General features: G+C 38.0%; 1 long non-coding RNA gene and 1 pseudogene across 1 annotated transcript in view; one reads left to right on the top strand and one right to left on the bottom strand.

Moving 5' to 3' along the window:
• The first annotated feature begins 2,816 nt into the window (after positions 1-2,816).
• Positions 2,817-22,823, top strand: part of LOC138174473 (uncharacterized) — a 140,734-nt gene continuing 120,727 nt past the window's right edge. Inside the window, exon 1 of the long non-coding RNA XR_011171730.1 lies at positions 2,817-3,091. This is a non-coding gene — a long non-coding RNA (uncharacterized lncRNA). The remainder of the gene's footprint in view (positions 3,092-22,823) is intronic.
• LOC138174294 (inactive phospholipase C-like protein 2 pseudogene) lies at positions 16,110-21,566 on the bottom strand (annotated as a pseudogene).

Raw genomic sequence — 22,823 nt, 5'->3', positions numbered from 1 at the left:
AATTTCATTCTTATTTATCATTATGTAATTATCACTTAATAATCATTACTTCATATCATTAAATAAGAAATAAATTCTCATTTGTCATTTTCATGACTTCTTTCTCCTCTCAAGACAAAACAGTCCTATTTGCTGTTCCGTGAATTCAGAATTTCATCTCTCTGCCTTTTTATGTGGTGTTCTCCCTGCCTAAAAGGTACTTCCTCTTCATCTCTACTTCTGTATAACCTATTCCTCCCTTCAAAGATCAACTCATGTTGTTTACTACAAGCAAAAGAAAGAAAGCAAGAAAAAACAATGACTTCCAGAGGTACACTGTTTTAGTAAATAGAATGCTGGACTTGGAATCTGGAACTCCTACATTCTCATCTTCTCTTATAAAATCACTAGCTGTGTAACCCTGAGCAAGTACCTTGATCTCTCTGTGTCTCAGTTTTTGTTGTTGTGTAGTGATATCTGACTCTTTGTGACCCCATGGACCATATCATGCCAATGTTATCTATGAGATTTTCTTGGCAAAGATACTAGAATGGTTTGTCATTTCCTTCTTCAATGGATTGAGGCAAATAAAGGTTAAGTGACCTGACCAGGGTCACACAGCTAGTAAGTGTCTGAGGCTGGATTTGAACTCAGATCTTCCTGACTCCAAGCCCAGAACTCTATCCCCTGAGCCAACTCTCTGCCCCATGCCTCAGTTTACCCCTCTGTGTGCTAAAAAGATTGAACTTGACTGCATCTCGATCTATGTCGGTTCTAAATGTCTGATCCTATAAGCTTTGGCTACTCCTCTTTGGTGTTCCCTTTCTCTGCCTCAAATGATCAGATTTTACTTATATTTGCATGTTCAATACCACCTCTTTTCACCTACCGCCCTAAAATTGAAATTCTTGGAGGACAGGAAATGTTTCACATGTTTTCCTCCACATCCCCAGCACATGGAGGGTACCACGGTATAGTAGTTAGAGAGTTGGACTTAGAATCATGAAGATCTGGGTTCAAATATTATCTCTGACACATCCTGGATGTATAAACTGGGAGTCAATAAGCCTCTCCAGGTTCAAAGCAACTCCTGTAGACTATACATTGCAGAGGAGTCCCCACCTTGTTTCAGGAGAGAGCTGCTTCATCTGGGAGTTCCCAATATCCATGAAATCACATGTCCCTATCCCCAGTTCATATTACAATGTCTGGTGTGTAGTAGAGGTTTAATCCATGCTTGTTGGATGAGAATATGAAGGAATCACAGTTAAAGTGGGTGGTCTATTTTTACCCCCATTCATTTTTGGAGGCATGATTCTGCTTGATTGCAGAAATTGATTTGCATGATTGATTGATTTGCCTTGCTTGTTGAGTCATACTCCCTTGTTTATAAAAAATTGGCTGCATTTCCTGAGTTTTTCTTTTTTCCTTTTTTTTTAACCTGCTCAGTGCTTCTTCATGTCCCACCAGTTCTAGCTATAGCCATGCACTAAGTAGGACGATGCCACTTCAGTTGACATCCCTCTCCTCCCTGAGGATGCTAGGTTTGGGGCATCAGTAGCCCTGTGGCCGATCCCTTCATTGGAGAGGAGGAAACTCAGGTTCCGACAGAGGAAGAGTTTTGTCTAAGGTCTTAGAGCTTACAAGTATTAGAGTAAGAATTTGAACTTAGATTTTTGGACCATACATCCAATGGTCCTCCACCATGACATATTGTGCCTACAATGGGCACCTCAAATATGCCAGAGGTTGTTTGAGGTCCTAGGAGCACCAGAAGATAAAAACAAAATTGTCCCTACATTCAAGTAGCCTACAAGGAACTGGGAAGGAGTGAGGGGATTATGTGTACATGGACAAATATACAGTAAACATAGGTACACTTTCAATTAGGTACCACTTATTTCAAACAATGATTCCAGTAGAGTGGTCACATTATGTGAATCTCCATAGCATAGTTCCGTTGGGCTGAATCAATTACCACCTTTTTCATAATAATTTCAAATGTTATGAATTCAAATACACGTGGCTACTTCATTATTCACACTAAGTAGGAACTGTCTACAAAAACAAAGTAACTACAGGGGGCAAGGAGAATACTAAGGACTGGGGAGATCAGGAAAGACTTGGATGGCATGTATCACTAGGAGTAAACCCTGAAGAAAGTTAGAAATTCCAAAGAGAACATATGATGATGCAAAGCATTTCAGATATGGAGCAAGATTCATGCAAAGACTAATAGGCAGGGGATAGAATACCAAATCTGATAAACAAGCAAATACATGACTTTTTTAAATTGTATTTTATTTATTGATTAATAAGCATTCATTTTCTTACCTCAGCCCTGTAAAAGGGGGGGGGGGCTTGTAACACATTTTCATAGTGAAACAAAATGAATTCACACCTTGTCCATGTGCAAAAATATATGCCTTGTGAAGGTTAGTTTGGCTGGTATAAAGTGTGTGTGTGGGGGGGGGTGTGTAGGGGTGATGTGAAATCCAACTGAAAAGGCAGCTGAGAGACATACTGTGAAGGGCTTTAACAGTTAAAGAGGTTTTATATAAAAATCACATCTCTGGACCCAAAATATGAGCTTACCATGACCATGTTGGAATAATGTATGTAAAGTTCTTTGTAAACATGTATGTGCCATGTAACTGTCAACCATTATTTCAGTGGAGGCTAGGTGACCACTTGTCTGGAACATAGCTTATAGGATGTTTTATTTAGAGTTAAATTCCTCAAGGTTTTATTCTGCCTTAGCAATCTATGGTCATGATGATGATGATGATGTATGCTGTTTGAGGTTTTCTTTCATGTTATCCAAGAAGAGTTGAAATTCTCATTGGGTGAGCCTGTCATTTTGGTTCAGCTCCTGATGCCTGAGTTTGAGAACTGGCTCTGATCCAGTTTCCCCATCTGCTTCTCACATCCCTGTGGTTTTCTGAAGTCAGCAGAGCCAGAACCCTACTTGTTCCTTGTAGTGAGAAGGATTTCAGATTGCCCAGATAGCTCGTCATCTCCTGGAACCACCAGAAGATGGAAAGGCTTGCTCTCTTCCCCAAATGAGTAGACAGGCTAAATCTGTTCCAGGGAGAGAGGCTAGGTGGGAAGGGTAAGCTAGTAGTTTAATTTATTCTTTTTAAATATGTGTGTATTGTACATATGTATGCATGTTTTTAGTTTTCAATATTCACTCTATAAGATTTTGAGTTCTAAATTTTCTCCCCCACCCTTTTCTCCCTCCTCCCCAAGGTGGCATGCAATACGATATCAGCTATACATGTAAATTCATATTAAAAGTATTTCTGAATTAACTAATGTTGTAAATAAGAATTAGAACCAAAGGGGAAAACCCTGAGAAAAGAGAAACAACAGAAAAGATAGAGAGAGCAAATAGTATGCTTTGATCTGCCTTCAGACTCCATAGTGCTTTCTCTGTAAGTGGATAGCATTTTCAATCATGAGTCTTTTGGAATTGTCTTAGATCCTTGCATTTTTGAGAAGAGCTAAGTCTATCAAAGTTGGTCATTGCACAATGTTCCTGTTGCTGTATACATTTTTTTCTGCTGATTCTGCTCATTTCACTCAGCACCAGTTCATTTAAGTCTTTCCAGGTGTTTTTGAAGTCTGCCTTCTCATCATTTCTTATGGAACAATAATATTCCATTACATTCATATATCACAACTTGTTTAGCTATTCTCCAATTGATGGGCATCTCCTGAATTTCCAATTCTTTTGCACCACAGAAAAAGAGCTGCTATAAAGACTTTTGTAGATGTGGCTCCTTTGCCCATTTTATATGATCTTTTTGGGATACAGACCTAGAAGTGATTTGCTGGGTCAAGGAGTATACACAATTTTATAGCCCTTTGGCATAGTTCCAAATTGCTCCAAGAATGGTTGTATCAGTTCACAACTCCACCAGAAATGCATTAGTCTTCCAATTTTCTTACATCTTCTCCAACATTTATCATTTTTATTTGCTTTTTTTGGGGGGGGAGGGCAGGGCAATTGGGGTTAAATGACTTGCCAAGGTCACATGGTTAGTAAATGTTAAGTATCTGAGACCAGATTTGAACTCAGGTCCTCCTGACTCCAGGACTAGTGCTCTATTCACTGTGCCACCTAGCCACCCCTAACAACATTTATCATTTTCCTGTTTTGTCATGTTAGTCAATCTGATGGGTTGTTTTAATTTGCATTTCTCTAATCAATAGTGATTTAGAGCATTTTTTTCATGTGACTACAGATAGCTTTAATTTATCCATCTGAAAACTGCCTGTTCATGTCCTTTGGCCATTTATCAACTGGAGAATGAATTGCATTCTGGTAAAGTTGACATTTCTCTATATGTTTTAGAAATAAGGCCTTTATCAGAGACACTGGCTGTAAAAATTGTTTCCCAATTTTTCTGCTTTCTGCTAGCTTTCTAATATTGGTTGCCTTGGCTTTGTTTGTGTAAAATCTTTTTTAATTTGATATAATCATAATTATCCATTTTGCATTCCATAATGTTCTCTATGTCTTGTTTGGTCATACATTCTTCCATTCTCCATAGATTTGACAGGTAAACTATTCCTTGCTCTCCTAATATGCTTACAATAAACTAGTAGTTTTAGTATAAAACTCAGATGAGACAATATGTGTAAAATGCTTTACAAACCCTGACGCCACAAGAAGGTAATAAATTCATTAAAAATAAGTTAAAATAAATTTCATCAAATGGTTTTGTTGGGTTTTTTTAGAGAAGTAGTTAAATATAGTGAAAAAGAGCTAGGTTTAACTGAGACTATTAATCTCACTTGGGGAACCTATGGATGGATTTCAAGGGGTATATAAACTTGAATGGTAAAACTATATATTTATTTTTGTAACCACTAATTAGAATTTAGTATTTTCTTTTTTTAATTTTTTTTTTATTTTTAAGCAATCAGGGTTAAGTAATTTGCTCAAGGTTACACGGCCAGTTATTTCTGGGTGTGGTGCTGAGTGTCTGAGCCTGGGATTCGATCTCCAGGTCGTCCCAACACTGGAGCCGGTACTCCTACTCGCTGAGCCACCTGGCCACCCAGAATTTAGTATTTTCTTCCATTGTCAAAAACTATGCTGAAAAGGGATATATGATTTCACCAGATAGCCAGAGATATCCATGGAACAGAGAAGGATCAGAACTCATGAATCCTGGCTATCAGTCATCACCAGCTATGTTGCTATGAAGAGGTCCCATTGCCTCTCTGAGCTCTGCATTTGGGATTAAAGAATGTGAATTCAACCCTGACCTCTGTACCTGCCTGGCTGTATCCCCCTAGGCAAGCCACTTTACATTGATCAACTTCAGTTTTTTTCTTTTGGAAAATAGTGATATAAATCCTTCTAGTGTTTTTAGTGTAGTTTTGAGACTCAAATGAAATCATATATGTGAAATAATTTGAGGATAATACAATATGTAAATGACAAATGTCATTTATTATTATCATCATCATCATAGGTAGTAGTAATAGTAACAGTAGTAGTAGCAGTAGAAACAATCAAAGCAATAACTGACTCCTCTTCTTAAAATAGAGCTTCTATTAAGGTTATTTGGAAGTAAAAGTCAATTTCTCTCAATAAACTCTGTTTTTACATATTTCTGCAAGGAAGAAAACCCTGCCCAAAGTAAGATTTTCTTTTTAACAAAGGATAAAATCCATGGTGACTCAATGGCATTCTTACCCTTGGCTTATGTATTAGAATATAGAACTGTCCAAATTAAGAAGATAAATTGAAGTGATCATTCTCTTCTTAAAAGTTCTATAGTGGTTACTTTTTAAAATTTGCAACATGTCTACTTCAGTCCCCAGAAAGTTGGGGTTAAAATTATAGCTTGAATATTTACTGGATAAAGTTGTGTCATATAATCTATCTAAGCTTAAATTCCTTTTTGTTGTAAAAAGACAATTAATATCCTTATAGGAAGTGCCACTTGTTGTTATATCAAACATATATAACATGTTGTTATATGAAAATATATAATGTGAATGTAACAATACTATTAATAATAATAAATGACATTTACACAGCACAGAGCCTTGTAGAAATAATAATAACAAAATTTATAAAGATTTCTAAATGTAGATATCTGGCAGAAGAAAAAAAAACATATAGGAGCAAGATATCTTCCCTTAGCATCCTCTCAGCTACTAGAGGAATCCTGCAGATGTTCAGTGCACCTTCAGAAGATGAGTTTACATCCCAATGCTTTTATTCAATTATAAAAGAAATCTTTTTTTCTACTCATGCAGAAATTCAAAGAACATTAAATATGACAGAATTAGTAGGATGAAAAGAGTCAGAATTAGGGTCAGACTGAGGTGTAATTAGGTTTAGAGTCAGGAACAAGAGTCAGAAGGAAATCCTTCCTTCTTCTCTCCCTCTTCCTCCCTCCTCCTCCTCTTCCTTCTTCTTCTTCCTTTTCTTCTTTTTCCTTTTATTCTTCTTCCTTTTCTTCTTTTTCCTTTTCTTTTTCTTCCTTTTCTTCTTCTTCCTTTTCTTCTTCTTCTTCCTTTTCTTCTTTTCTTCTGCTTCCTTTTCTTCTTCCTTTTGTTCTTGTTCTTGTTTTTCTTCTTGTTGTTCTTTTTTCCTCTTCTTCTTGTTCTTCTTCCTTTCCCTCTTCCTCTTCCTCCCATAATGAACATGAACAGATAGGTGGGGCAGTGCATAGAAAGCCAGGTCTGGAGTCAGGAAGACTCTTCTTTCTGAGTTCAAATCTGAATCTGGCCTCAGACACTTACTAGCTATATTAGTCTGGGTAAATCACTTAACTCTGTTTGTTTCAAGTTCCTCATATGTAAAATGAGCTGGAGAAGGAAATGGCAGACCATTTCTGTATCTTTGCCAAGAAAACCTCAAATGAAGTGACAGAGTTGGACACTACTAAAAATTACTGCACAACAAAAATGTAATTATGTTACATTAAGATAAATTATTATGTCAGTTTTAAAGATTAAGAAAATGAGGCTTAGGGAGGCTAACTGCCTTTCAGAGGGGTGCACAAGTAAATTAAGCACACATTCATATATGGCAATTCAGAGCACCACGAGGGACTCAATAATAGAATCAATGTGGGTTCACCCTCGATTGAGAGGGTGATCAATGAAAATACAAAAGTAGAAAAATAGGTTCATGGAGTATGGAAGCTGAGGCTGTATCATTCACTAATTGAGTGATGCTGGGTAAATTTTTTCCATTCTAGATATCTCCATAAGAGTGTTGTTCTAATTCTTCATTGTAACATGTAGTTGAGTTAGGTCTTTTAAAAGCTTTGTTAGTAAAGACCAAGCTCAGTTTTGAGAGACCTAAGGTACCTACCATCCTAGTCACAGACTATGCTTCTCCTCTGAAGGGAAACCTAACTATGTACAAAAAAATGGCAACGACAATTGACTTGGCCAGTAGACAAATAATACTTTGGCAATGAAAAGTCATGAAACAAAGAAAAAGATGGTTATAGGGAAAAATTAGCCTAGTTTGTGTGTAATAGATCTTACTTTTACCACAACCATAAAAAATGACTTACTACTGGAAGAAGTGAACCACATAAATATTGTGATTGTCAGACTAAAGGAAGCCAGAAAATAGAAATGTCACAAGTAAATGGAAAGCCAGATAAGAGGTTCTACTAGGAGAGGAAAATAAAAGGTCTGGAAACGTTAACTTTATCACATACCCAAAGGCAATAAGAAACATTTCATACAACATTTGATCAACTCTCCTTTCAGAAGTCATCATAAGGATGAAGAAAGAGACTACTACAAAGATAACTGTAGCTTGTGTTCCAACGTCTGTTGCAGTGCATAGAGAGAAATTCTATTTAAAAATTTTGACAAAGCTTGCAAAACAAGCAAACATGCACCTTGATATATGGAAAGGTGGGCATTGGGAAGATTAGAGAAAAAATGATTTGGGGAAATGTTATTCCAGAATAAGTAATGAAGCCAAAGATTCACGGACTAATCACAATCCATATATCATTCCATATCGTACATCGTGCTTTCTTTTTTTTTTTTTTTTTCCTTTTTTTTTTTAAGCAGTCGGGGTTAAGTAACCTCAAGGTTACACGGCCAGTTATTTCTGGGTGTGGTGCTGAGTATCTGAGGCCGGATTTGATCCAGGTCATCCCGACACTGGAGCTGATACTCTTACTCACTGAGCCACTTGGCCGCCCCACATCGTGCTTTCTTTAAGAAGAGAGTTGTGGGTCATTGTACATGGCTGATACAAAACAATGTAAGCAAAAAATATGTGTATTCTATTTTCTTGGAAAGAAAATGACGGGCTACTGGCAAGGGAATCACTTCAGGAAAAAAACACAACACTACCAAGTGCTTTGAGAGTGAGATAGGAACTAGAACCTTGATTTCAATGGCAGTGGGAAATCTCAGGTGAAAAGAGTACCTCCACCAATGTAAGGAGGTACCTTCTCTATATCTTATAGTCTTAGGCAGTGGCCTGGACCTCTGACACATTAAGTGACTTGCCTAGGGCCCTGACACAAAAATACATTTTAACATAAACATTTTCAAAGTAGCGGTAAATGGCTCTCAATTATGAAATGACATGATCCCCAAAGAATAAAAATTGCAGGTGATTAAGAGTAGCCCTATTTTAATCAATGATGTGAGCAAAAATGCATGAGATATTAACAAGGAACTAGGTAATTAGAAAAAGAGGGTTAGGTATGTATCAGAGGTGGTGGTATACATCAGAGGCTGCCCAGAATGGCCTGAACTGGTAGCCAAAGCCTAAGCTTACTTGGATACATATTGATTAGATGCTCATTGAAAACTATATAGATAGTTGTAGAAAAGAATCACACAAGATAAGGAATCATGACTGAGTTGTGAATTGCCCCATTGGGAAGGAGTATTCATACCTCTGAGATAGCAGATATTCCAAAGTATTGTCTATTAGAAACACCACGGGACTGGAAATTAGAAGCCTAGTCTTGTCATTAACTGAATGAGGGATTGCATTGGAGTCACTTAGCCTCAATGAAATTCACCATGTTACCTCTATATTGGAGAAAATTCCCTATCCTACCTAGTGTATAGAACTGGTTTTAGAATAAGGAGAAGTACTGCAAGTGCTCTAATATTCGAGTCCATTTAAAAACAATCTTATTGATGTCTATGTACCACTAAGTGTAATGTTCACCCATGTTCTCCTATTAAATACCCTAGGAAAATTCACCCAACATTCTGAGGACTTTGATTTTTAAAATTTTTTGTGCCACATGAAATAGGTACTTAGTAAGTGTGAATTGACTGTTTGCTGGAGCATTCCCAGCCATGGCCTCATGGTGTCCTGGGACTTTCTCTCTCTTCTCACCTAGAATAATTTTCTTCCAACTGAGGAGCACACTTGTCTTTTGAGCCCCTTGTCATCCATGTCACCCTTGTCTGTGGTTCTTGCTCTATTCCTACATGCAACTCTGCTTGAGAAGTCTATCGCTCTAGAAGCTACTGAACTATCCCCTATCTCAGATCAAAATGGATTGTTCAAGAGAAATTATATTATTAACGTTATGATTCAGACAACTAGTCACTGAAGTTCAGACCGACATTAAACCAAGGATTTAGTAAGTAAAGTCCAGCAGAACATTTCAGGTCTGATTTGAGGAGACAGTGATAGCTTTTATCAAGGTATTTAGGGCAGGGATGCCATGGTCTTGAATATGATGCAGGCTTGAAGTATTATTCAATTCCATTCCTTCTAATTTAAGGTATGTTAAGGGGATGGGGAAAGGGAATAAACATTTACAAAGTGCCTACTACTGTGTTAAGTACTTAATAAATATGATTTCATTTAACCCTCACAACAGTCCTATGAGGTAGGGGTTGCTATTATCTCCATTTTATGGTTGAGGGCACTGGGGAAGATAGAGGTTAAATGTCTAATCTAAGGTCAAACAGCTAGTAAGTGTCTGAACTCAGACCTTCCTGATTCCAGACCCAGCCACTTAGCACCATTATAGGAGAGGACTATTAAGGTCATTTAGTCCAACTCACTTATTTTAGGAGGCAGTTAGATTAGGCAGGGCTGAAGTGAGGAAGACTCATCTTCCCAAGTTCAAACCTGATCTCAGACACTTACTAGATAAGTGACCCTGGACAAGTCATTTAACTCTGTTTACCTCAGTTTCCTCATCTGTAAAACGAACTAGAGAAAGAAATGACAAACCATTGTAGTATCTTTGCCAAGAAAACTTCAAGTGGGATCATAAAGAGTCAGACAGGACTGAAAAACAACTGAACAACAGGATCAACTCATTTTATAGGTAAAGAAGTCAGTCCCAGGGGAAGGAAGTGACTGGCCCAAGATCAGAAAAATAGGAAGTGGCAGAGTCAGCATTTCAACCCAGATTCCTAGACTTTAAAACCAGTCATCTTTCTGCTATGCCTTATTTGCCCCACTCTGTTTGACCCCCTAGAAAAGAATCTACAAGCAAATTTGCAGCAAGGTCTGAGGGGTCTTGGCCTGAATAGTAAAGGGCCATATCTAGAACAGATAACCTATCCAGATGACCCATCCATCCATGCAGGCACTGTTGCAGGAATAAGGAAGGCTAGGATGGAAAAGAGAAGAGATGTGTATATGGGGGGGGGATGCCAGCTGTCTTCAAGTATTTGAAAGAAAATCACTTGGAGGAGAATTTAGATTTGCTTCACCTAATATTCCTCACTCCTGAGTCCTAAACCATCCTCCAGCTCTATTGCCCTGTTCTTGTTTATGATGCTATTACTGGAATGGCTACTGATTGAACATCTACCTTGGCACAATGTTGTTCTTTTGGGTAAGAGCCCAATAAACCAAGTCAGACTCAGACCCCCTGGCCATGAATACTGCCTCCTCTTCTCCCCACTCCAGCATCTACTCTTTCTACCTCTTGTTCTGCAATAATCAAAGTAACACTATTACTGCTCCTGGAAAGGATCTATCAATCTTCTGCCCTACTGTTCTACTTGTCATCCCTGTGACATTCTGCCCTGGACACCATTCCTCTGTATGTGTTTTCTCCTTTTCTTGGATTATAATTTCCTTGATGTTAGAGACTCTCTCTTATATATTTGTATACCTAGCACTTCATTGCCTGGTACACAGCAAGTGTTTAATAAATTCCTGTCCATTTATCCATCCATTCATCTACCTATCAGTCCATCCATCCACCCATCCACATATACATTCATTTATTAGTTGATTGATTGCCCTACTTGTTCGAGGAAGTCTCATCCTACTTGATCTCAGGGGGAAGAACAAGTAGCAGTGGATGAAAGTTTAAGGAGGTTGAATTTTTTAAAAAACCTTCCTAACAATTAGTTATACCAAGGGGAAATGGGCTACTAGAGATGATGTGGAATTTCTGCAGTTGAGGTCTTTAAGTAAAAGGTGAATGACAAGTGGCTGAATGTGTTAGAGATGCGATTATGTGGTTAAAATTGATGACCTTTGAGGTCCCCTCTGAGAATTTAATACCTCTTGAAGGAGAGGAGGAGGGACTTTCATTCGTGTCTTAGTCAATAGGCCCAGAAAAATACAGGTGGGTTCCTACTAACTAAATAGCCTGAGCAAAAGGAATGAGGGTGGGTTGTAGGAAGGGAATGAAGAAGAGAAACTAGAAGCAATAAATGTCTCACTATATCACAGCAGCAGTTTCTAGGGAGGTTATATATAGACCACGACCTTCTCCCTCAGGAAACATGGAAAATACATTTCAGAACACAGGGCTCACAGTGATACACACATGTATATATCTATGTATATGCATATATACACACATAAATGTGTATTTATATATTCCTTTATTATTAAAGTGAGTTCTTGTAATATCCTTCTCCTATATCCACCGACCCAGACAACACAATCACATGCCTATGACCACACATGCATCTACACACACTGTATGTATCTATGTATATATGTACATATATATTCATACAAATCTATCTATATTTCTGGATCTACTGGAAAACTCTTCTTAGAAAGCTTTCTCCACATGTTATCTGTCATTAATGGGCCATAAGTCACTCAGATATAGCATGCTATTACAAAACCTCAACAGAGTGGAAAAAATCATTTGCTTGGCTGTCAATATAGAAACTTTTATTTTCTTTGACAGTTTTATTCACAAAACCTCAGCTTTATTTTAATTTGAATGTAATGATGGCTTTCAGGGACCGATTTGCACAAGGAGATGGCTTCGCACAGTGACAGCTGTCAGAATGTCTGCTGTGGCAGGTTCATCCAAAGAACATTTAGGGGAAAGATGCTTTTCAAATACAGTACATCATTTTGGGTAAACTAGGGGAAAGTTACTCATTCAGAGCCTATGAAGTGCTAGTATTTACCCCTAAAAGGTTTCAAAAATGGAAACAAAGATAGTCCAGGTATTCCCAGCCTGTTTTATTTGTGAGAAGCTATGAATCTGCATGACAGAGTTCTTAACATTGGGCATCTTGAGTATTGGCTGCACCATGCATGAGAAGGACTAAAAAACTGATCATGGCAATGGAAAAATACTTACTTGGAATGAGTCAGGGTATAGTGGATTAATGAGATCACCCTTTATGTCTCATCATGAGCACCTGGGCCAATGCCAAGCACAGAAGATTTTTAACAATATGAGGCTACTTTCTGGAAGTGCATTAACATGATTAGTATCATATTCACCATCTACCTAAACTTTTTATTCCATTCTCTTTCAGTGTGGCACCATATCTTGCTTTACAATATGAAATTAGTCCTTGCTCTCTGGATGTATTTAAAACACACGAACCAAAGTTCCTTTCTTTGCCAACAATTAAAAAAATATTTCAGTTATTCCTAAACTGTTGTTAACCAAAGAGGATAGTTGTTGCAACATGAGACGCAGTATGAAACAGAAAAGAATGATGAACTTGGAATAGCAGGACTTGGGTTCAAATCCTGTCCACCTCTTACTACTTGTTGAACCTAGGTCAAGTTACTTCACATTTTAGGTTTTCTCATCTGTAAGGTGAGGACACTGGAACAACTTTGTTTCTGAGGTTTCTTTCGGCTCTAAATATCAGATCCCATGAAGGTAGTATAAAAGAAACACAGACATTCTTACTGTGTTGATTGTTATTTTTAAGCAGAAGGGAAGTGGTTTGGAATAAACATTTATTAAGCACCTACTATGTGTCAGGCCCTGTGCTAAACACTTTAAAACCTGTATCTTGTTTAATAATAGATAGAAAAATAGCAGGGTTTGAGAAGCAAGTTATGCTTTCATAGTTTCCATTAGGACATCTTCATATCAAGGTCAGGCTTGAAAAATTAATTGCCATGTAACTGTCAAATACATAGCCATTTACAAGATTTGGGGATGGTGTGGGGTCTCCGAGGGAATCTAACCAGAAATGAGTTCAAGAATAATCACTGATCATGCGGTTCAGCCTGGAGTTATTCAATCAAACCTGTGTCTCATCTCATATAGCATTGATGGGAAACTCATCTTTAAAAATGTTTAAAAACGGATGATCACCATGGTGAAATGGCTTTAACTGGGGAAGGGGGCAGTGTGGAGGAGGATCCTCACAGATGAAAGTTTGAATGTTCCAATACAGAACCACCTAAAATAGTTGCATTTGGAACAAGGCATTTTATTGTCAGAATCCTGGTGAGTCAATCAGATTGTTTGAAGAACTATGTTGTGTTTTGAATTAGTTATGTATTTCTAAAGGAGGGAAAAAGGCACTCATGTGGCTAAATTGATAGAGACCTGGACCTAGAGTCAGCAAGACCTGAGTTCAAATCCAGCCTTAGACTCTGGGCAAGTGATTATTTTCTGTTTGCCTGATCCTGGAGAAGGAAAGGACAAACCATTTCAGCATCTTTGCCAAGAAAACCCTATACAAGATCATAAAGAGCTGGACATGAATTAACAATAACAACAGGAGATGGTTCTCTCTCCCCTCTCTGTCTCTAGCTCTCTTTCTTTCTTCATTCCTTTTTCTTTTCCTCCTTTCTTTTATTCCTTCCCTCCTTCCATCTTTCTATCTCTGCATCTTTTTTCCGTCCTTCTTTCCCTCTTCTCTCTCTCTTTCTTCCTTTCTTTCCTTCTTCCCTCCTCTTCTGCCTCCCTCCTCCTATCTTCCTTTGTTCCACCCTGTCTTCCTCCCTGCCTTCATCTCTTTCCCCCTCCTCCTCTGTCTGCTCCTCCCCCTTCTTCTTTTCTCTCATTCTTTCTTTAGTCACTGTTTTTATTGATGAGACAGCATCAGGCAGGAAAAACAAAATTAATGTTAGATGATTGTACTTCATCTTTAACTTCTGCAAATATTTTATTGGATCATAGATTTAGAGCTAAAAGAGACCGTAGAGATGATTTCATTTATTTCCTCACTTTACACAAGCTTCATGAGAAAAAGCAACTTGCCACATAGGCAAGAAGTAGTAAAGCTAGGATTCAAACTCAGGTCCTATGACTTCACATTTAATGCCTTTTTAATTATGCAAGGTGTTGTGCTGGGTAGTGGAAATATGGAGATAAAAAGAAACAGTCTTTGACTTCAGAGAATTTCCATTCTACTAAAAGAATACTATTCTATCTATCTATCTATCTATCTATCTATCTATCTATCTATCTATCTATTATCTATCTATCCATCTATCATCTATCTATCTATCTAATCTCTCTGTCTGTCTATCTAATCTGTCTGTCTGTCTTTCCAACTAGTTGGGATCAACCAATCACCAAGCATCATTACCTGTATATTATGTACCAGGCATTGTGCTCAGACAAAATTTCCTGTAGGAAGTCCTGAGATAAGCCTTAAAGAAAGCTTGCAATTCCAAGAACTAGGAGCAAGGTAGGCTATATCCTAGGTAAGTGAGAATACCTTCAAAAACACAGAAAGGTAGGAATGTGATGCTGAGCTAGGGGACAGCTAGTAAACCAGTTAGTTTGACTGAAAATTGTGTGAAGGGAAATAATATGAAATAAATCCAGAAAGGTCAAAAAGAGCTAGATTGTGTGTGTGTGTGGGGGGGCTTTTAATGTCAATTCATATTTTATCCTAGAAGGAAAAAAAAAACAGAAGGCAACAGAAGCTTTTTAAGTGGAATGGTGACATCATCTGACCCAAGTCTTAGTAATATTAATCAATATGTGAATAAATAATGTCATTTATTTTATTAATATGTTAATGTTTTGTGATATTTATTCATAAATTATGCTTTAATAATGGCAGCTGTTTGGAAGGTACATCGGAGAGGTGAGAAATAGGAAACATGGAAAGAAATTGGCCTGTATTTAAAAAAAAATCTTTGATTCTGCAAATAGCAAGGATACTTTTGTATATTTGACATTTCTTTTAACACAGAGCTACAAATGACCTAACAATAAGCTGACAAACCTTGCTTGTTTAAGCCAGGCAGTCTAGTAAATAAACACCTTCTTAAGAATTTTCAAGGAAGACTTTCTAGACAGCTTTGCCTTTCATCCTCTCTCTAACTGAAATCCTATAGTCTATTACTAACTGGCATGCCAGCACTGAAACAAAGAGATGCAAATTTAGCAGATGTTAAAAAGAGCCATATTCCCAGAGTAGTTTAGGGTGGGGAAGGGAAAGAAAAATACTATTTAATAGGAAGTTCAACTCAGGGGCCAGCTGCCTGGGTGTGTATTTTGTTAATTAGTAAAAGCTGAAGGTCACTTAGCAAACAAACATCTAACTGGGGAGTGTGTGTATGTGTGTGTGTGTGTGTGTGTGTGCATGTGAGTGCATGCACGCACATGTGTGGAAGGGGCAATTATTCAGCTATTCTATCTGTAGAATGCTGAGTAAGTTATCCAGGATTAGGAAAATTTCTCCCTTCCCTCTTTCTCTCTCAGTTGCTATTTGGTTCTAGTTGGGGAATGGGGGTAGAGCATCTTATTTTCAGGCCTCAGGATCACTCCTGTGCCAAAGAGAGTATGCCGTGAAAATCCCGTTGGCACAAGGGTGGGCTCAGATTCAAAGAAGGTATTTTTCCAGGGTGGAGACCAATGAGCCATACCCTGCCTGCCATGTAAACCACTGTGATTGCCCTGAAGAATTTTAATTAAAAGAAGATTTTGGTATTTGATGATAGAGTGGCACAACATTCATGTAAGGCAGCCCCCTGCCTCAGAAACTACCCCCATCCTTCATCTTCCAGTCATTCTAGGTTGGTCAAGGAAGAAGGATTTATGTGAGAACTGGAAAAGGATGTTCTCCCTTCTTCAGTCAGGAATGAGTTGTCCCAGTTTTCTTCAATCTTCAGACAGAAAATTAGACTGTTTTGCTTTCTTTTTTTTTTGTCTAGATCTCATACCTATGTTCACCCATCCCGATTTGTTTTTCTTTTGGAACAATTTATTTGCCTTCACACGCAGAATTGCTATGTACATTCACGGTTGTAACAGACTGTAATGAACTATCCCACTTGTGCTTTAAGATTCCAAATAGAATTTTCATTAGTGAGTGCAAAGCCAGTGTCTGTCCCGTGTGCCTACAGTTGGTCCTAGAGTTAGAAACTCCATAATGACTAGGTGAGAGCTCCCTCATTCTCCGTTTTCATCTTTGGCTTTTTCCGGGATGACCTCCAGGCTCCTCCTCGTCTTGGGCGCTGAGTCTGAATTTTGAGTGCCTTGTTTATTCAGTCCACAGGAGACAGCAGCATAGTGGATTTGTTTCAGGTTCTCCAATGTCTCATTTTTAGCATACTTCAGAATATCAGCTTGCCCCTTGAGAATGGTGATGTTCCAGGTAAAGTTCTCCACTGCTTTCTGAAGTTTCCTCTCCTTCAAGCCTTCTCTTGCCCCAATGGTGTGCAAGTGTTCGTGGAACTCCATGGATGCCTTCTGACACTGTAAGATCTTCTCATAGACAGAATCAGCATTTTCGATTAAAGTCTTGATGGTCTGAATCATCATGTCATACGTGGTGACAATCTCTTTCAAAACCTCCCCCACTATCCTTTGCAACTCCATTGTGGGGTACTGATCACTGAGATTCAGCATCACCAAGGGTGTGTTGTCAGGTCCAAGTAAGCGTATCGATACGGCCAGAATGCACTGCATGAGGTTTGCTACAGAAGAGAGTCCGCATAATTCTTTGAATGAAACAACTGCATTCTGCATGTTCTCTCTCAAATCTGTGGCATCCCGTATAGATAGCTGGGCATTCTTGAATACTTCATCTACTGTTTTAATCCATAAGGTTCTCAAAGAGGCATATTCCCTGGATTTTTTGGATCTTCTGGACAACAGAAGAGTTTGACATCTATTTTGCACTTTTGATCCAGAAAGACATCTGACACCACACGATACTAACACCACAGGGCAGGAGCATGCTTCTGAGAATGGAAAAGCGAGAACTAGTATGAAATGAATCACCATTCCCCATTGCCCTAGCCTTCTCCCTCAAGGTTGACTTCTTGATCTCATATCACACAGATCTCTTGGTCTCCACCCCTAACCTAGGCTTCTGTCTCATGGCTATAGATTCTGTAACAACTCTTGAACTGGCCACCTGAGCTGGCTACTTCTAAACTCCTTTCTGGCTTTGACCTCAACGTGGTATTGGTGAAGATAATCTTGAATCATAATCCCTTTCTCTAGGTATAGAATTTCACTTCCAGCTCCGTTAATTGCTTTTAATCCTCAGAACAGTAGCCCTTATTTCTTGAAGATGTGGGGATACTACATAGGGCACCATCAATAATCCTTGTGTCATATTTCCTCTTTGTTTGGTCCTTTACCAGGCTAAAAAAAGAGCACAGACACAAGGAGGGATATTCCTTTTCAGTAGAAACCTGAGATAACACACGTGCCATGTTTCTAAGAAGAATTGACCTTTGAATTCTATCTTTAAGGACTACCCCTTGTCTCCTGGAGAAAACGAATTTGCTGGTTGATCACAATCTGTCAGGGCGACGAGATATTTTCCACTCTTCTATTATCTGTGTGACTTTGAGCAAGTCAAGTCACCTCTTTGGTCATCATTTAGTTCCCCCGTTAAAAAAAGGGGCTAAAAAGTAAGCCTTTCCTGATTTCTCCAGTTGTTACTTTCCCCCTTCCCCAATTACTATGCATTTATATGTAAGTTCTTGGATCATAGATTCTTAAAATAGTTACCATTTGATTTGTTGTTATTCAGTTGTTATTCAGTTGTCCCCAATTCTTTTTGACCCCATTTGGGATTCTTTTGGGAAAGTTACTGGAGTCGTTTGCCATTTACTTCTTCAGCCCATTTTGTAGATTAGAAACTGAGGCAAACAGAGTTGTTACTTGCTCAGGGTCACACAGCTAGTGTTTCCAAGGCTGGATTTGCACTCATGAAGATAAGTCTTCCTGATTCCAAGCTCAGTGCTCTATCCAGTGTGCCACCTAGCTTCCCCTTATAATTTGATAGTGCTTTAATATTTTCAAAGCACCACACATACATCGATTCATTTACCTTTTTATAACCCTACAGAGTAGGTGATATTATTGTCCTTATTTTACAATGAGGAACTTGAGACTGACCAAGATCACATCACTTGTCTGGGGTCATACACCTTATAAGTTTCTGAGACAAAATTTGAATTCAGATTTTTCTTACTTCAAGTCCAAACCTCTGTCCACTATGAATCTTACCTATCTGTACTGATGAGTGGAATGTGATAATATGTTATTTAATGGTGATAAATGTAAAAGACAAATCTCAGATTAAATTAACCCACTGTATCAATATAGGATCTGGGAGAAAAATCTATCAAGTTTGAATGGGGAAAATGATCTGGTGATGTTAGTGTACCACAAGTTCAATATGACTCAACCATATGATGATATAGACAAAACAAAAAAGATCCATGACAGGAACTTAGTTTCCAGATCAAGATTGATGATAGTTCTCAAGTCAAATCAAATCAAGAAGCATTTATTAAGTGACTACTATGTGTCTTTCACTGTTAAGGAAAGAGGGGCAGTCCCTACCCTCAAGGAGCTCACAGTCTACTTGGAGAGACTACATGGAAACAACTATATATAAATGCAATACAGACAGGATAAATGGGGTATGATGTTGGAGCCTAGAATACTTTCCTTCTTCCCAACTGGTATAGTCTAGGCAACCAGTGTTGAGTTGTAGGAAGCTAGAGGGGTATCAGGACCATGAGGGAATGGCTGCTCCTGGAAGACTAGAATTTCCCCCTCTTTCTCCTAGTTCTGCTGCCCCTTGCCCTGATCAACCCCAACTTGGGATATAATGTTTTATACAGGTCACCACTTTTTTGGACAGGCATTGAGTAAAGTCCATATAGAGATGGCCCTCCAAGATGTTGAGAGGGTGAGAGATCTCAACAACATGGATTGTTTTGAAGAATGTAAGGATGTTAAACTCAAGAAGAGAAAACTCGAGGGGACACAAGTGTTGTTTTCTAGTATTTAAAGGATAGCCACATGGAAGAACAGTTAGATTTATTCTATTTGGCCCCAGGAAATGGAAGTAGTGAGTAGAAGTTATGATTGGGCAGATTTCTACGAGAAAGTTTCCTAACAATCAAAATTATTCCAAAGATAAAATAGAAGCTGGATTATCACTAGTTGGACATATTAGTGTATTATTTGAGTATGGGTTGGAGTGGACGACATCTAAAATTTCTTCTGACTCTGACATTCTGTGACCAGCCATCTATAGCTTCTGAGTATGGCCATACTGTTATCCAGAGGCTGGGTTCACAGTCAGACTGTCTCTGGACAAATAGCAAGTTGTGGACCAGACAGTGAAACTTAACTCATACTGGAACTATTCCACAAATATTTCAAACTATACTTCCTAAATTGCCAAAAGTTTAACCCTCTATGGGAACAAGATTTTTTCTTCCATCCCCACTTCTAGCCAGTCCTTTAGCAGTGTTAGAGTTGCAGGAGGGTAATCAGATCAACCCAATTCTCAATGTCAAGAGGATGTGGTTCATGACCATTACCTAGTTGGCTGGGAGACACATAGCACATACATTTCCTGGTCAGGATGAAAGCTATATAAAGTCTCTGATGATTTATTTAAAAGACGGTATCTGAAGATGATAATTTTTAACTCAGAGGTAATAATGGAAATTCACATGCTGGTTAATAACCTTTGAGGAGACTGATAACTTCATTATCAGATATATATATATATATGAGTGGGTGCATGCATGTATATGTATACACATATGTGCACATGTATGTACATATGCACATGAATATATGTGTGTATATACACACATAGTATATATAGAGAGAGACACATGCACAGACTAATATATAGATTTATACACACACACATTTAGTCACATATGTACCATCCTCCTTTGAGGTGTCATTACATCTCATCCAGGATACTTTAATAACCTTCTAATTATTTTCTCTGCCTCATCTCACATTTTCCAATTCATTCCTCTTACCATTCCCAAAGTGGCTTTCCTAAGCACAGATGCGATCATGTCACTCAACTATTTATTAATAAATTTCAGTGGCACTCTTTTCCCTCTTGGTTCTTTTAAATTCTCTTCTGCTTGCATTTAAAGTCCTTTACAACCATACTCTAACTCACCTATCCAGACTTACTATATATGATTGTACTTCATGAAGTCTACAGTTGAATCAAACCAGACTACTTGCTGTTCTTTACACAAGACACTCCATCCCCACCACCCACATTCCATTGATAGTCAATCAAGAACCATGAATGAAGTACTTATTACGAGCCAGGAATAATACTAGGAGATAACGATGCCAAAACAAAGAATGAAAAAATCCCTACTCACAAGAAGCTTACATTCTAATGAAAAGGCCTTTTGACTCACTCTCTCCCATACCTAGAATTATCTCCCTCCTCACTTCAGCCTCATAAAACTAGTTACCTTCAAAATTCAGCTTCCTCTAGCCTATCCATTCCCCTCTCTTTTGCTAGCTTTCCCTTCCAAATAGTACAGCAATTTTCATTTATTTTGATTATGCTTATTTTGCATGTAAATAGTTATTCCTATGTGTCTCCCTTGAAAGAATATAAACTCTTTGAGGTCAGGGACTCTTCCATTTTGTTTTTGTATCCCCAGTATATGTCACGGTGCTCAGCACATAATAGATTCATAATAAATATTGTTGTTTGATTGTCTACTCTGCCTCTGTTCACTATCAAAGTTAGAATGAAATTCGTATGTGATAGTGAAAAACTGTTTCATGGGGAAGTGACGAATTACAATTAAAATATTACTGGTGGGAATCTCTAAATGAAATGAATCATGCTCCCATCCCAGCAGGTTGCATGGTAGGAGCAAACAAGAAAACAGGGGCCACATTTCTTTGACCTCCTCCCACCCCCACAGAGTGAATAAGATAGCAATCATACTTGTTTATTGCCCCTCTTCCTTTTCAGAGCTTACCCTTTAATGTTGGAAGGTCAGGAAGTTCTGGCTGCTGAACACACACAGAAGGTAGAAGGAGCTCCTTCCTTAAAAGTGGCTCACATAATCTACTTGGCAAAACAATGTGACAACCCCAACTGCCCACTTAAGTGTAGAAGGGCCCCTTGTTACAGGAAATGTGGGGGAACACAAGAGTTAGCTGAGTCCAAGTTCCAGTAAATCCTCCTCTCAGTGTGGTTAAGAGAAGTACTTAAAAACCTAAAATAATCCATACCCATTAATTCTTCACTTGCTACTATGACAAGCCTGCCTTTGGAGGCGGGGAAAGGATTCTTGCCAATTATCCAAAGGGTTCTTAAGGTCAATGTTTGCAGGTTTCATCAGATTTATGTTTATTCCATAACTGCATGTTCCAAGATCAACTCAGCAAGTTGTTTTTTAAAAACATCAGGAATTGAAATTCATTAGAAGTGATATTTGTGTACCCTTAGCACATGATAACTTTTAAAGTCTACACGGTAATAAAGAGCTAATCACTGCTACTCAAACTCGGGTGGCCTAGTATATATCACAATAGCATAAATCATAAGCACCATTTTGCTATTAATGTAAATCTGAGATGTAATTTCAAAAGAGACAAATTACATACTTTCCTTAGTATTTACATATTGTGTGTCATGAATTTATTTCCTGGTCATGGTAATAACATTAATTACAATAAATTTGTTTTATATTCACAGGGATGTCACATATTTATATAATTTATCATTTATTATACATGAATAAAAGACCACCAGTCTTCCCTCCCTGGACTTCAGAAGTAGTTGCTGCTCAGAAATGACTGCTCATAAAATTAATAAACTATGAATCAAGAAAAAAAATCTAGTAGCTACTTGGCATTACTATAGTCACAATCAGTGTTATTTACATGTATCAAAAAATGTAGACCATGGCTTTGGGAGACAGAGACTGGGCCTGTGACTTCATCCTGGTACCAAGATTCAGGAGTGGAAATTTCCTCTATCAATACAGATCTTTATTCTAGGTTATAACTTGGAGGGTTGTCTGACTGAAGGATTGAGAGGTTAATTGACCTTCTCAATTAAACATGGATGGTGTGTTTTTCAAGCAGACTTAAGCCTTAGTCTTAACGCCAAGGCTGGTTCACTTTAGCCTTTATTTTGTGTAATACAACATTTATGATTGAGTAGAACATTTTTTAATTCTAATATGATACTCCTATGGCTACATTTGGCAAAGGCTTTTGCTGAGAGTCTAAAAGTTAGTTGAACTGGTGTATATAAAGATAATGATGTTGATACTTTTATTTCTGGAATGAAAATATAGCCAAGATTTTTAATAAATGCAGAGTAGACGTACACAATGCAGCATGATATAGTAACTAGAGATCCAGCCACAGAGTCAGAAAACC

The sequence above is a fragment of the Petaurus breviceps genome, unplaced genomic scaffold, assembly GCF_028583685.1.
Source record: "Petaurus breviceps papuanus isolate PSGF00001 unplaced genomic scaffold, PetGlider_PUasm1.0 688, whole genome shotgun sequence".
NCBI classification, from domain to species: domain Eukaryota; kingdom Metazoa; phylum Chordata; class Mammalia; order Diprotodontia; family Petauridae; genus Petaurus; species Petaurus breviceps.
The sequence above is the reverse complement of the archived record's forward strand: the minus strand, read 5'-3'. Positions and strand labels throughout refer to the sequence as shown.